We start from the raw sequence: 16,792 nt of genomic DNA on the forward strand, positions 1-16,792 counted from the left end.
ATTCAAAATGCAACAACATCACTATACAAAATTAATAAATTTAAGGGAAACCAATGCAAGAATAATAATAAACATTCACGAGAATAACACAAAGAACAAGAATAAATACCAGAATAATATATTCCATGTTGACTATATGAATAAAGACATAAAGTATAAGCAGCACTAAAAAAAGATAAAAATATTAAAGTATTTATAGTTAATCATGACCAGCCAACTAAACTATTTAATAATCTAATTTCACCTAATAAATTTAATGAAGGTGGGGCAGCTATATTAGAAGATCTTAATAAAAATCATCATATACTCATTCCAGGTATAAATCCTAATTAATACCTTAATAAGCTCCGTCTGCCTAAACGCTCATAAGAAATATTAGCCAAACAAAACAAACCAGAAGAGCATAAACCATGAGCAATCATTAAAATGTATGATCTACAAAATCTTCAATAATTTAAAGTCATCATTCCACCAATAACAATTCCTATATGAGCTACAGAAGAATAAGCAATTAAAGACTTTAAGTCCGTTTGACGCATACAAATTAAATTAACAATAACACCACCAACCAATCTAATGGAAATTCAAATATAATAAATTAAGAACGGAAAAATTAGCCAAAATTACAAATACACGTAATAAACCATACCCCCCCCCCAACTTTAATAATACACCAGCCAAAATTATTGAACCCGAAACTGGAGCCTCTACATGAGCCTTAGGTAATCATAAATGAACTAAAAATAATAGCATCTTTACCAAAAATGCTATAATTATACACAAAGAAAATAAATTATTAATATAAAAATCATTTATTAATAAAGGAATATATAATAAACCTAAAAAATTGTAAATATAAAATATACCAACTAACAAAGGCAAAGATGCTAATAAAGTATAAAATAATAAATAGAAACCAGCCTGAAGTCGCTCAGGCTGGTATCCTCAACCTAAAATAAAAAAAAAAGAGTTGGAATAAGACTACCTTCAAAAAATAAATAAAATGAAAATATTCTCAATCTCCCAAAAGTACAATAAAGCATAATTGTTAAAATAATTACAACGAATAAAAAAAAGTTTCTATAATAGCTATAACGAAAAATGGACTCTCTCGCTATAATTATTAATACACAAATTCATAATCTTAATAAAATTAACCCAAAGGAAATTAAATCACTACCAAATAAATAACCTAAATTACCCCAAAAAAAATAAACCAGATATAGAAAATATAAATAAAAAAACATAAAATAAATATTAACGACTGAATTATTCATTAAGAATTACCTAATAAGCACAAAGGGATTAAAAAAAATTAAGTATATTAAAAACAATAAATTTGCCAATAGCGGTATCTATCTATTACAATGTAAAAACTGTCCCAGTAAATACGTTGGCCAAACAAAAAGGAATTTTCGCACGCGTTACAAAGAGCACGTCTCTGACTTCAAATTCAATAGGAATAAATCAAAGTTTGCCACGCATCTTATTTCCCTTAATCACGAACTTACTGGCATAGAAGAAGCCCTTCAGGTCTTAAAGACTTTTAACAATCATAATTATATGAATCCTGCGGAGGAACTATATATTAGGCCTACTACCTTTTCTAATAATAGTGATAGCCCGCTCCTTAACGAACAATACCCAAATTCAAATAACCCGCTGTTTAAAATCACACGCAAGTAACGGTCATTCATCCACTAGTCGTGCAACGTATACAGTTTTCGTCATACGCTACCACTTAATGTAAAGATCAGTCGTGTCGCAGTCCTCATGGATATCAAGACGTTCTTCCATTTTTTGTAAGTATTGTTTTAGAAGATTTAAATAATACTTAAATGCTTCAAAATATTATTTCATTCTATCCTTACAATTTACAGGATTTTTCCTGCTCTCCATAACGGCCACACGACCGACCTGTTCGTAGCATCTTCAAATCTATCTTGAAAACTGTATCTGCAATGACTGAAGGGTTTTGCTGTTTCCTTGGTTCACACACGCCTCTTTCAACACAGTGATTCTACACACATCGTGGAGGCTTTTTGCTATATTCTATTCTCTGTTTTTAAGTGATATTACAGTTGTAACTTTGGTTTTTAACGCCATATACCAAGTGTTCACTTTTTATAACATGTTCCATTCGACCTACACGACCTGAAGAAAAATTGGCGAAAACGTTTGGTTTTAAATCTGTGTAAATGTTATTATAACATGTTTTATTATGTTTATGTTAAGTATTGACTGAATAGAACTCATTTTTCAATTAACATTGAACTTAACGGAACCAATATGCCTTTGAAATTAAAAGAAAAAAAGCTTGTTACGAAACCCCAATATGAGCCTCGAAATGGGATTAATTCTTTCGCGCGACCACAGCAAAGGAATAAGATTATGAGGTATGATACTCGGAATGTCACGAAAAAGTAAAAGCAGCAAAAGAACTAGCTAGATATAGAATAGACTTTGTGAGAGTAGAGGGGGTTAGGTTAGATGGGAATGCCCTATCACCAATAGGAGATTACTTGTACTATTGGAAAGGAAATATTAATCACCAATTAGGAACAACATCTTTATTCATAAAAAGACATGGGCAGTGCATTAAGCACGTATGGGTGAATCCAGAAATGCGTATAGGCTACAGCGTTAGTTGGGAGATCTGAAGCAAAAAGATCTTTGGGGAGACCGAGACGTAGATGGGGGAATAATATTAAAATGAAATCGAGGGAGTTGGGATATGATGATAGAGACTGAATTAACCTTGCTCAGATTAGGGACCGATGGCGGGCTTATGTGAGGGCGGCAATGAGCCTCCGGGTCTCTTAAAAGCTATTTGTAAGTACGTATGATAATAAGAAGGCTTTGTTTTCCAATCATTTTATTAATACATAATGACTTAATTTAAATTGATTGGATGTAGGAATTTAACATCACTAATACTCAAATTTCATGCATATTAAAGAAACCTAACCTGACCGATATATTGAATACCTAGTAATCATATATATAGAAGTCAATGTGTCTGTGTATGTATGTATGTATGTATGTATGTATGTATGTATGTATGTATGTATGTATGTACTCTATGAAAATCTACACATTTTGATCGATATTTGCCGAACTTTGCAAATTTATCCTTCATAACCAGGAGAAGAACATAGGCTACATTAAAGTTGGACAGATGGACGTTAAATTATTGAAAACAATAACAATTAGAAAGAAATACATTCAAGCATGCATGTATAATGTAAGTTGGATCGTCATCCAATCACGAATCAGAAGCGCGGTGGTGCACTTCTTATGTTTTTAACTCTACTTCCGTTGTAAATGCGGTCATATTGCTACTGAAATATTAAATAAAATAAAATAACATTAAATTAAAATTACGTAAATGAGGGAAGATCTCTTGATTGAATATGTCATGTACAATATAATATGTTATAAAATACATTTTTGTTTTAATATTTAAGAATTCAAATTTCAACTTAATAGGCAGGAAACATGAAAGCATTCTTAACACGTAAAATCGACCACTTTACTACATTGCTCTCTATAGCGAAGTAGTAAAGTCAAAAGCTTTGGCTTTGGTGTAGTTGAATCCAGGTTCGAACCTAACGAACTGGTTTTTTGTCATTATTTTCATAATTTATTTACATTATTTAAGCTACGTTATTTTATTTCAACCCGAAATAAAGGTTTTACAACATAAATAATGTATCCATAATTGTTGATAAATTATGAAAGGCAAAATCTAGAAAATCTATGCAGTAATTAGCAATGATACAATCCGGGACTATATTACGAGTTTCGTGATACAGTTGTAAATAGCGAGCAGGCTGTGATTTATCCAACTGCATTCTTGAAACCACAAGAAATGCCACCGCGTACTAAATATTGAATCACCAATAATGCTATTGCGAAATGCTTACCCATTAAAACTATGCAATGGAACAAGTGTTGGTGTGAAATAACTCGTGCAAAACGTAATGGAAGAGACAGTATTAACTGGTAAAGCGATGGAAGATGTCTCTATTTCACGTATTCCTATGATGCATAATAATATGCCTTTAGGTTTTAAGAGGTTGAAATTTTCAGCCCGATTAGCATTCGTAATGACCGTATTAAAAATAAAAAGCTCAAGGACAGTCGTTCAAAGATGCTGGCATTAACATAAAATCTCCGTGTTCTTCACATTGTCAACTACGTAGTTTCCTCTCGAGTGGACAGACCTAAATATTTGTATACGTAGGTTATTTGCGCAAAAGAAGGAAAAACAAAGAATTGTATGAATATGAAAAATAAATTCAGTGATACTTTTGCCACTTTGTTAATGTAGTATGTGAATGTAGGTACGTAAGCTCACTGAAAATAATAGTATTTTAATTCTAAAATATATCTCTTTAAAAATATTGTAGTTGATGTCCGAATATGTGTTATTACTAAATTTTATTTGTACTATCATGTCGTGAATGTACAGTAGTATATATGTTAAGTCTACTGGAAAGAACAATCTGTTAATTTTTAAAATACGGTTCTCTCAAAATATAATTCTTCAAATCCAAAAATGATTTCTTGCGAAATTATACTGTATTCTGTACATAAATAAAAATGTGATAATTAGTATACGGTATTATGTATTTGTAAGACGTCATTTTTCAAGTCACATGTAAAAAACCGGGTATGACATAAGCGGACGTAAAGCGGACAAGGAGTACAAAATTCTCCAATCCTATTATATACTGCATATTTTTTATTTATATATTGATTATTTGATACGACCGATAAAAAGGTAAATTTTAACTCACCATGATACCTCAAGGGGTTCAGACTGGGAACAAGAGAATTCCATATTTATCGTCAACTGTCTTTAAACGTCAATCGAACTCACACACAGACAGGAAATTACATTAAATTTGTGTCAGCACAGCTTTAAATTAATATAGATCACTGAGTCAATGCTAAACGGATGTAGAGGGACTGAGGGGATGTTTTTGTTTAGCTAAACTGAAAGACAAAGCTAATTAAAAAACAGTAAGGCACATGATGACATCGTATCTTTTCTTTTCGGTGGCTGATCTTCAACTTTTTTAAATTGTGTCCATCTTGGCAGGCGTCTTGGCTAAAAAGGTCATTCATTCATGTAATTGACGCTATGTAAAAATTCATCTTTATGGACGAGGAAAGCTTAGTAAAGATAGTAATTCATTTTGGTTTTCTATATTGAGTTGCCGAGATCTCCTTAAATTAAGAAGCAAAATGAACTTTGTTCAAAATTTTCCGTGGCATAAAATCTCAACGAAGAAGAAGCAGTAATACTACAAGAACTGCAAATCTCGCTGTCTCGGTTTTGCAAGAGTTCTTTCCATTTTCGGAATTATTGATTCCAAAACCGTCCTTTTGCGAAAACGAAACCTCCTTTTGAATTCAAGATCATTATAAAATTCAAATCGACCCATGACGTTTCACAAGTAACGCTTATGAACCAAATTTCCTCCATTTCAATAACTTCCTTGGCCAGTTCTTCATAAATGTTATTAATTTTTATGTTAAAACTTACGTAAGTCAAGCGTTCCCTTGACTTGATAAAGTTTAACTTATTTTATAACATAAGTCGCTATGACTTGCAGTAAGTTCAACTTCATTAAGTCAAGCTTTGCAAAATAAAAATTATAAAATTATCACGACTTATTTGGACCGAAATCTGCATACTGAGACGAGATTTAAGTTAGATTTAAATATAAGTATGACATCGACTATGAATACAGACCTACATGTCTAAACAGTTTACTTAATTTTAATGAGAACATAGCAAAGAATCTTTATTTTATCATGAATTACAAAAACCTCAGGTCTATTCAAACTGAAATAACGCCTAAATGCATCATCATTCAAAATCGAAATCAGTGACCGAAACTCGCCCTTATTCTTGTGAGATAAAGTAATGGCTATTAAGAGTGAAATTGAGTATATAGTATGTACTTGACTCTCTTTAGTAAATACTCATGTTAGAAAGAATAAAACCATTATCTACTCATTCCTGAGTACATACTCATATTATGAAAGCATAGTAGAATATACTCAAGTCTTCATCTTGCACATTTTTGGTAAGAATAAATGCTAGTATATTCTCATTTTTGTAAGTTCATTCTCATGTTATTTTGAGTATGGTCACTAGCAGGCTTAAGTCTTAGTATTTATGTGATTTGTGTTCAGTTTGAAGTTAAATCTTAAAATAATGACATAGTTTATGAATGACGTAATGCCTCGTGGAAAAAATATACAAAGAGAGACGTGAACATGTAGATTCTATAAACTTCAAAAGCCTTTATCGCTTCACAAAAGTAAGCGTAGATTCGTTAAACACATATTTGTTTGGACCGGAGAAAATCGAAACAAGAGGAGATGCACTTAAAAACATTGTTAAATTAAAGATCTTTTTACGATTGGTTGGCGATCCTGGATTTCAAGTTTGCATTGGGGAAGATGTAGGTATACATCAAACGACTGTATCAAAAACCAATGTTGAATTTATGGATGCCCATCATACATAAAGCCGCAACTTGGATTAAATTTCCTAAGACAGACAATGAATTTGATGCTGCAAAACATAGTGGTAACCAACATTTAGTTTTCCCGAGCAATAGGTGCACTTGACTGCACTCATGTTAAAATTAAGAAACCAAAAGATTTTGGAGACGAATACATCAACAGAAAAGGCTATGCAAGTATTAATGTGCAGGCTGCTTGCAATGCCAAGGAAATTTTCACCAGTATTGACGCATCATGGCATGGCTCTGTGCATGATGCAAGAATTTGGAGGGCTTCAGACGTTCGGACTGGACTACATCAAAACGGAGTAAATACACTGCTCCTAGTACATAGTGGTTATGGTATTGCACCATGGCTTATGATCCCCTATAGAAATCCAGAAACACCACAAGAAATGGCATATAATAGGTGCATCACTAAAGAAAGAGTAATAATAATTGAACGCTGCTTTGGACAACTCAAACAACGTTTTCCAATTTTACAGAATACTGTACGTTTATCTACAGACAAAATACCAAGACTTATTACCTGCTGTTTTGTCTTGCATAATATTGCAAAATACCTACATGATCCAGAACCAGAATTGCCAGCACTTGCTGAAAACTTGGTAGCTGTAGGAGATGAGAATGACTTACCAGCAGCAGCAATCAGGGTAAATGGCGAAGCTAGACGAAATCAAATAGCAGAAATATTTCACAGATATGGATAAGCTATATCAGGTACATGGTTTTATTCTTCATTTTCAATATAGCGGGAATCAATTTAATTTAGCTTTGAAATACGGAACATAATATAGACACTTATTTTAATTTTCTCTCTTTATTTTTTTTCTTCTAACTGTAATAATCGCAATCGTAATTGATGGATTAACCTTGGTCCCATGGAGCAGAGGAAAATCACTAATGTGGGATACGACATGTGTGGATACCTTAGCTCCATCCCACTTGCCGTCAACTTCTAAACTCGCTAGCTCTGCAGAAGAATCTGCCGTACGCAATAAACGTCGTAAATACGTACATCTAGTAGACAATTACATCTTCATTGTCTTTTCTGTGGAAACAATAGGCTCCTGGTGTAAAGAAGCAAAAGATCTAGTTTCCGAATTTGGTAGAAGTTTGCTGAATGTTACTAGAGACCCTCACTGCACCAATTACCTACGGCAACGAATAGGAATAGCCATCCAACGTGGGAACGCAGCCAGCATTTTGGGAACCTTTCCAGACGCCAATTCTCTCGATGAGATTTTCTGCATTTGAATATCTGAAAGCAAGACAAAGGTGAAGTACGAAGCCCCGTAGAATTGAAGGAACAGAAAAACTGGTTTAACCTCCTTCATATCCTCAAGACGCAGAAAGTGCACTTGACTTCATTCAGTTCAGCATATTGGAGGAAGATCTCGACATTTCGATCTAACTTTCTTCTGAGATGTTGAAAATATGAAATACAAAATTTAAGATTTATTATTCATACTGCCATTATATTTATATCGCAACTGTGTCATAAGTACTATCCGCTGCAGTTCTCCATTGCTCAGATGTCTGGTTTCGTCAGTTTCAGAACTACCCACGTAACTTCTTTTCCTGCTTGGGGTTGGTCGTGGTCGTGGCGGTAGTTCATGAATAATTTCTTCCGTCTCATCCTCAAATACACCACTTTCTCCCACTTCTAATTCTAGTTCCATTGGAGGAGGTGGAACTGAGCCAATTGCAGCATGTTGGTTGGAACCGAACGTGTATGCTCCTGGAAAACACAAAGAATCATTTTTCATTTTGATGCAGAAATTATTAGAAGAGAAAGGAATTAATCATCTTTACTGATTGGAAAAGTTTATTGTATGAATGAGTTGCTTCTTTAAGTATTTATTTTGTAAATTGTTATTAAAAATTAAAGTTATTAGGCCTGGACCTACTGTTTAAGACGATATGAACTATTACATAATTTATTCAAATAAACAGAATAACAACTATTATCATACTTGGAATTTTTTAAATTGTTGTGTTGTTATCTCCTTGCAACATGTCATGTATGATTATTTTCCAGTATTTCAGAACAATCTTTTTATTTCCCGTTTTGTTGACATCACACTTCTGCTTGACTCTCATCTTTATATTGTTTATCTTCTTGGTGATAGAATTTATTTCAACGCTTTTTCCACACAGGGCTTCTATCTTTAACTTTAATTCTTTCAATGCATTTAATTTTGCCCTTCCTCACGGCTGGAAACTGTGATTTATTGAATAATATTTCATGTTCCCTTAAAATATTCGCAAACGTAATTGACGGGACAGAATCCTTCATAGAAATCAAATGAAAATGAACACACAACAGGACACAAACGAGCAACACAGTGCGGCATGACCAAAGAGTGCAGATGGAGCGAGTAATATATATTCGTGTTACAACTATCAAGAAGGCTTTGGAAATGAATATGTATTATTGCGACGTAGAATGTTTTTATTCTTACCTAAATAAGTAAGCACTAGTAGCAAATACCTTACTATAATACTGTAATACCGGACAGCTAGCAATTTTACGTAGAACGACGCTGGTGCTGCTAATTAGGCGACCGGTGTGGTGATACTCGTGAAACAAGCTGTAATCAACTACAATGTATATTGTTGCTGGGCTAGTTAATAGTTTTATTAATTAGTGCTGTGTTAAAATGTCAGAGTGTATATGTGCTGTTTATAATTGCTACAAAATTACAGCATTACAAATTGCTCCAAATCGTACTTTCGATTTCCGAGGATCATGAAACGTGAGTCAACAACATTCTTTAGTAGGCCAAATTCCTTCGTCTTTGTGATGATAGGAAAATACAAATTGGCTTTTTTTATCTAGACCTAATAAATGAATAGAAGTTAAAATGTATCGGAAATTTTAAGGTTTTATCAAATTAAATTTTTTTGTTGTCCACATGCCTTTACTAATTATTACAAGCATCAGATTACTATCAATTTTATCTTTGAAGTTTTCAAAAATGCGTATATAAAGAATTATTGTACATTCATTCCTAATATCAGAATTGATTTTGTCTCACTAAATCAAAGAAAAAAATATGTAACAATTAATTACCGAAAGTAATATGAAGTATGCAATATTTCTCATAATATGCAGCTTTGATATAAGATGATAATTTTACATTAAATATTAATCAACATTTCTTAACTGTTTCATATGTTACTCCACATTAGTAACTCACGTTTTAAACAATAGTCAGAATCCCGCTATGTTAATATTTGTATATGTGGACGTAATTCCATCCCGCTCCGCTAGATGTCAGGACCGCGATATTTCGCACTCACGCCAATGCTGCTAGTATACAGCTGTCCGGTGTTATTATGGTAAGGTTTGCTAGTAGTTGAGAGTGTATATTTACCAAAAGAACTCATACTCATGAGTGTTAATGTTGAGTACGAACTCCCATTTTATTCTTTCTAGCCAATGTGATTTCTTATCCAGATTTTTCTGGCTTTATTTTTAGGATTACATTTTTTTTAATTGACAAAATATGTTGAGATAACTGCATTTCATCATCATCTGAAGATTCAGATTTAACATAGTGGCGTTCGTACATCATTTGTAAAATACGATAAATACAGAACTTGTACTATTTCCCCCAACGAGTGGTTACCAGGCAGCGCATTTTCGTTCCCAAACGTACAGAGGATCGAGTAGCTTCTTCTGGTAGCTACATTTATTACGTCAAGTCGATACGTAAGCAAGGTCGAATTGCAAACAGATACGAGTGAGGTCATTAAATAATAATGATGTTTTGTATTACAAATACGCTCCTGTAACGTCATATGGCATAGAAAGAACATTCTCTTAGTTTAAACAAATTTTATGTGATGTTCGTAAAAGATTTGCATTTCATAACCTCAGAATATAATTATGTTTCCATTCACTGCAATGGGATAGGTTTTGATAAATTAATTATTTGTATATATCGTGTAAAATTTAAATATTGATAATTTGTATATTGGTTTTTATTATTATTATTATTATTATTATTATTATTATTATTATTATTATTATTATCATTATTATTATTATTATTATTATTATTATTATTATTATTATTATTATTATTATTATTATTATTTTGTCCCTGTAACCTCGTGTGATGTAGGAAGAACATTTTCTTAACTTAAATAACAGCGTATTCCGAATCTCACCGGACCGGTGGACAACAATGATTTCACGCTGCAAGGAAATAGGAACAAAACTGCTGGAAGGTTCGATGGCTATCATGGCGGCTGTACTAGTTGTTGTTTGTGCTACGCTAGCAAGATATTGCGAAATTTCCGTACTGTCATCCCGTTCAAAGAAAAGAGAGCAAATAAATTTATTTCTTCAACCAGTAGTAATAAGTAGTCCGTTGACCTGTTCGTTCATAAGCCGTTAAGGGGTTAGGTACAGCTTACAGCAGTAAAATTTTTGGAAATATTCAACATTTTTTTTCCTCCATTACTGTATCTTGTACAATAATGAAAAATTGGTATGTGTAAAACACTGTCCTGCTATATGAAAACAAAAAAAAATATATTTTTACGATTTAAACAAAAATTATATATATATATATATATATTTTTTTTTTTTCAAAATTCATAATGGTGTCAGTTCACTGTGCAGTGATGAAGCGTTTCCCTCATAACTCATAAAGTTGTTAACTTTTTCATGTTCTCTCGCATTTATTTTATTGCTGAAACTGGTGTTTATATTATCATGCTCTTTCAAATACATTGCTTAATAAATAATGTTTTTTTTATTTTGTGTGAGAAGAGAATACTAATATTTGACCATTTTAAAATGAATTTATTTTTTATCAGACAATCTATCAAAGGTAGAGAAGTGATCTTGCATCATATTGCAGATATGACATGCATAAATAAACACAAAAATTTTCATAATAGAATGTTGGATAGTTTTTGAGTTACCGGTATGTGGGTAACGCTTCATCACTGCACAGTGAATTGAATGTTGAAAAAAACACAACAAAAATGTAAATAATTTTTTTTTTAATCGTAGAAATATTTTTAGTGTTTTACACATACAATAATTTTCATTATTGTACAAAATACAGTAATAGAGGAAACAAATATTGAATATTTCCAAAAATTTACTCCTGTAAGCTATACCTAACCACTTAACATATTGTTTTTACGTTTTGCTAATTACAAACAATACAGCAGAACCAAAGCAGAGCACACCCCCATGACATAACAGTGCACGATATCATTCGTCTGCTAATTTCTGCCCTATACAAGAACCAATCAGATTCACTGATGGCGGCTGATGAGACTGCCACCACCTCTGCAAACTGATGGAACCGGTGCGACACCGGTGGAGCATCAGTGGCGTCATCGTTGAATTTCAGAACACCGTGATCCCATCAGATTGCTCGGCGCTGAGATTCGGAATAAGCTCTAAATTTGTACTGTAGTATAGTAAAATGCAAATCTGGCTGTCAGGTAGAAGCTCCCTGTGAAGCAGCAGGCTTGAATAATTTTAAGGGAAAATTTGTTTCGGGGCCGGGATCGATACCCGGCCTCGGAACAATTATTCCCTTGAAATTATTAAAGTTATACTAAAAGATATGAATTTCATAATCTCAGAATATTTAAGTTTTTGTTCACCGTAACGCACTATAGTATTATAAACAATATATATTATAGCATATAATAGTAAACGTGATACACATTAACTGTAAATACTCTATATATAATATTGAATTAATTCATTTAACGAAATAAACTCCGATAGGGTGAACAAAAACATAAATACACCATGTCCCGCTTAGAGGGATCGAGAAATAAGTATTAACTTAAAGTACAAATAATGGTTTTGTAACATAACTTTTTGTATAGCTTGATGTAAAAACTCTCCGTGCGTGTCGAGCTATCCTGAAGATCTAAAAGGTACTCAACCTTCTGCCAAGTGTTCCATAACATTTGTGAAGTGATTAGCGCAGCTGCATTTATAATGCGTTATCTCAGTTTTCCCAAAGTGTCAACTGTATCACATTGGTACACACAACACTTGTCACAAAGCCTCAGAGAAAGTTCAATGGGCTCAAGTCGGTTGACCTAGGTGGCCAGGCAAGGGTTCTCCTCTTCCGATCAACCTATTGGGAAAGTGTGCATTCAAGAAGCCACGCTCTGCTTCATAGTAATCGGGTGAACCCCAATGTTGCTAAAACCTCTTCTGGGAGAAGTTGATCAACAAAAATGTTCTGCAACATGTACAAATACACATCCTGTGACTATCGCGTCGATGAAGAAGTATGGTCCAATGACGAAATGTTCAACTGAATGGCGGCAGGCTTGTTTCCACGATAAATGTTAGTGCGCATGCACATGAAAATGCGACTGTTTTTAAATCATTGGTGCATAAACTTGGATAGTTTCTGCATCTTGTCAGATGTAAATAAAAGCAATATCTTCATCTGATTTTAAATGATTAGCATTTATTTATCAATCCCTCTAAGCTGGACACGGTGTATTCTGAGATTATGAAATACATCTCTTTTACTATAACTGCCAGTAAAAATTTGTTTAAGCTAAGAAAATGTTCTTCCTACGTTACATGATGTTACAGGGACAAAATAAAATAACAAAAGTCAATATTTACATTTTACACAATATACACACCTACCGTCCACACCCGTGGAGTAATAGCTAAGCGCGTCTGGACGCGAAACCAGATGGCCTGGGTTCGATTCCCGGTTGGTGTAAGTTACCTGGTTGATGTTTTTTTCCGGGGATTTCCGAAAATGCTGGGTAACTATCGGTGCTGGACCCCGGACTCATTTCACCAGCATTATCACCTTCATCTCATCCAGACGCTAAATAACCTAAGATGTTGATAAAGTGTCGTAAAATAATCTACTAAAAAAATCAAAACCTATCCCTTTGGAGAGAACGAAAACATATATTCTGAGATTACGAAATGCAAATCTTTCACGAACATCATATAAAATTTGTTTAAACTCAGAGAATGTTCTTTCTACGTCATATGACGTTACAGAGGCATATTTATAATACGTTACATCATTATTATTTAATGACCCCATGCGTACCTGCTTGCAATTCGACCTTGCTTACGTATCCACGAGACATAATAGATATAGCAACCGGAAGAATTTACTCGATCTGCTGTACGTTTGCGAAAGAAAATGCGCTGCCTGGTGATTATCACAGCAGAAAAATACTCTCTTCATGAAGGCAGTGCATAGATCGGTGGTGGGCAGGTTGTGCATGAGTGACGTCGGAGCAAGGTCGGACTAGATGAGCACCTGAAGAGGAGCACAGCAATCGCGCAGCTGCAAGCTAGTACAGTTGTATTATAATAAATGGTTCAGGGGAATTTGTTAAGTTCTGATTTTATTAATACGTTGTATTGTATCTATACAAGATGACCCGTACGTAATGTCATTAATTTCAGAGAGTTTTTCTTTGAAATATTTCAAACAAACAAGTTAAATACAATATTGTTCGTTTTTACTTCCTTATCGAAATATAAATTATTGTATATGAAATATTTCATAGGATTTTTGTGAAAGCCATTGGTTTAATTCCCAATATGCTCAGTCAATTTTATTATGATTAATAATTGATTGAAATAATTTTAGTTTTGTCCTTTAAATGTGCAGAAATTTGATCCGAACAAATGTAACATTGCAAATTTCCTTTTGCAGAACTAAAAGTTACAGTTCTTCGGATAAAATTTATACACATTTAAAAGACAAAACTAAAATTATTTCAATCATTTGTTATCATAATACACTGCTCTCTTAAACCGACTGAGCATATTAGGAATTAAATCAATGGCTTTCCCAAAATACTGTAAGGAATGTTTCATATAAAAACCATTTTTATCTCGTAAAGGAAGCAAAAACGATCAAAATTGTATTAAATAATCATATGCACGAAATTAGATATAGGCCTATATCTCGTCACTGTAGAGTTCAGTATTGAAACTTATCAGCTATTCTTCGCCCTCAAAGCTCTGGATGCCGTTGTTCTTAAAAGAGAGCACGATTGCTGTGAGGGATGACGTCACAGAGCACTGATTCTGCCGGTCACGGGCATAGATAATCATTGCAGGAACTTACTGAAGTGTGTGGAGGAGGCTTTTTGCCTCCTTTTCTCTACAATTACGCTAGAGAGATCTCTTCAAGTGTGTAACGGACCTTAAGATGCGAAAGAGAGAGTGGTGTGGGGAAATCAACAGGAAGCTAACGCATTTACCTTTCCCAAACAAAAACTGATATGGATCATATGCGAAGACTAAAGGAAGGCAGAAAATAGGAAAGATTGGAGAATGCTGGGTTTGCAGTGAAAGAACTGCCTTTGGGCAGAACACTATGAATGAATGAAAATGAAATGCATGTTGTGAATCTTATTTTGTTTGTATGAAGAGTTTTACAATTTTATTTAGGGCTATAACAATATACGAGTAATATGCAAAAAAACGTAATGCGGGATGAGATGGGGAAAATAATCTGTCACCGTAGTATGTTCTTCATAGGTTACTTACAGAGCTTATATTCATTTTATTGCCAGGTTCAGTCCAGGATATTACTGTATAATCTGTAGCGGTAAATATCAACACTATTTGATTATCAATTCGGAATTGCCGACAAGTGAGAAATACTATATAGTAAAATTCCGAAGCGCCGCACTAATTTTTTCTGGTAAGCGAGTGCCTAACTGAAGACAGTAAAATTGGTGATCGTGTTTTAAAACCTTTCGGGCTGATTTTGAGTGTACAGTGGCTCATGAATAGAATCACTACATTATATTTAAGTGTAGTGAACCGGACGCAAGAGAATTAAAATATTTTTCGTTTTTGCTTTATTTTAAAGTTTTCTGAACAAAATGATATTACGAATATTTTGTAAGTGTTGTGTAATCTTAAGTTATGTTTTGTAGTCATGTTACTTGATTTTTGTCACTAGACAAATCACAAATCTTTACTTAGGCCTAACGAGAATATTAATTTCAAAACTTTTTGGCTTAGAGATTTTTTTGTGTTGATTTTATAACTGAAACTTCATTCCATATTATGTTGGCTGCATTTTCGTAACAGAAGATGAAGCTGAAAATTGCGGCAGTATCTTATAGTACTTACAGGTAATTACAAAACAAATCCATAGTTCTTGCCACGTGTTCATCCTTGTCTTTGGTTTTTAAAACATTACATATCTTTTCGTATGCCTCCATCGTCTCTGGAATGTTAGTCATATAATTAATCTGCTAATTAAGAACATCAATTGAAAACCTCTGTAAGATACATTTTTTTTCAAATAGTACCGTAATATAATAGAGATTGGTTAATTCGAAATTGGAGAATTCGAAGCAATTTACGTTTAAATCAATGTTAAAAATTAACATTTAATTTGAATTTTCGAAGGTTACATATGGAAAATTCGCCGTCAAGACTGATTAATTTCAACTAAAATAATGTCCAATCCATCTGGAATCTTAGAGAGCGTTTCGTGAAAATCACGGTTGTTAATGATTCCAAGAATTCAAGTCTGTTCTTAAACATCATGCTTATCGACAAGCTGTGGAATGGAAAAGGTCGTTGCAACTTTTAACAGATTTCATTGGATTACCCAATATTTGACTGCATATAAGAGCAACGGACGGGATGTCCAACGTCTATCACTATTGCTAACAGGTGTATGTGTCCCTCTTCTATTTGGAACTGGAAGAGAACAAATTTTTGTCAAAATCTTTATTATTGTATATATACATGTTACTATGTTACTGACTCTTCTGAATTAACAATATCGAAATACGAAATATACAAAAGTTTAAAAGCAGCAAAGAAATGTAAAGTGTTCTTCTACTGATAGCCTATTTTTATAGCTGGAGATAAGCATGGCAGCTCTTAAGATAAAGCACACGGCACATCCATTACTCATTACCGCGGAAAGGAAGTTCATTCCCTAAAAACGAGAAAAATATTGTAACTTTTATTCAAAACAATAATGTAACTTTTATTGTCACAACAATAATCACTTTCTATAATTGAACTTAAACACTCCCGTCAACAATGAGATTTCCACTACACACAGCAACACAGTATTCGTTATTGCACTCCACAGGCGACAATGACAATTTACTTGGATTAAATGTATTTAAATGTGAACATTCACAATTGTTAAATGTATTTAAATGTGAACATTCACATTGTTAATTGTGAATTTTCACATTTAAATACATTTATTTTAACA

At 33.3% G+C, this 16,792-nt stretch overlaps 1 pseudogene; it reads right to left on the reverse strand.

The window, feature by feature from the left end:
- Window positions 1-2: 2 nt before the first annotated feature.
- Window positions 3-10,800, reverse strand: LOC138700443 (NADH-ubiquinone oxidoreductase chain 4-like; annotated as a pseudogene).
- Between the last annotated feature and the right edge of the window lie 5,992 nt (window positions 10,801-16,792).

Source organism: Periplaneta americana, chromosome 5 (genome assembly GCF_040183065.1).
Source record: "Periplaneta americana isolate PAMFEO1 chromosome 5, P.americana_PAMFEO1_priV1, whole genome shotgun sequence".
Lineage (NCBI taxonomy): Eukaryota > Metazoa > Arthropoda > Insecta > Blattodea > Blattidae > Periplaneta > Periplaneta americana.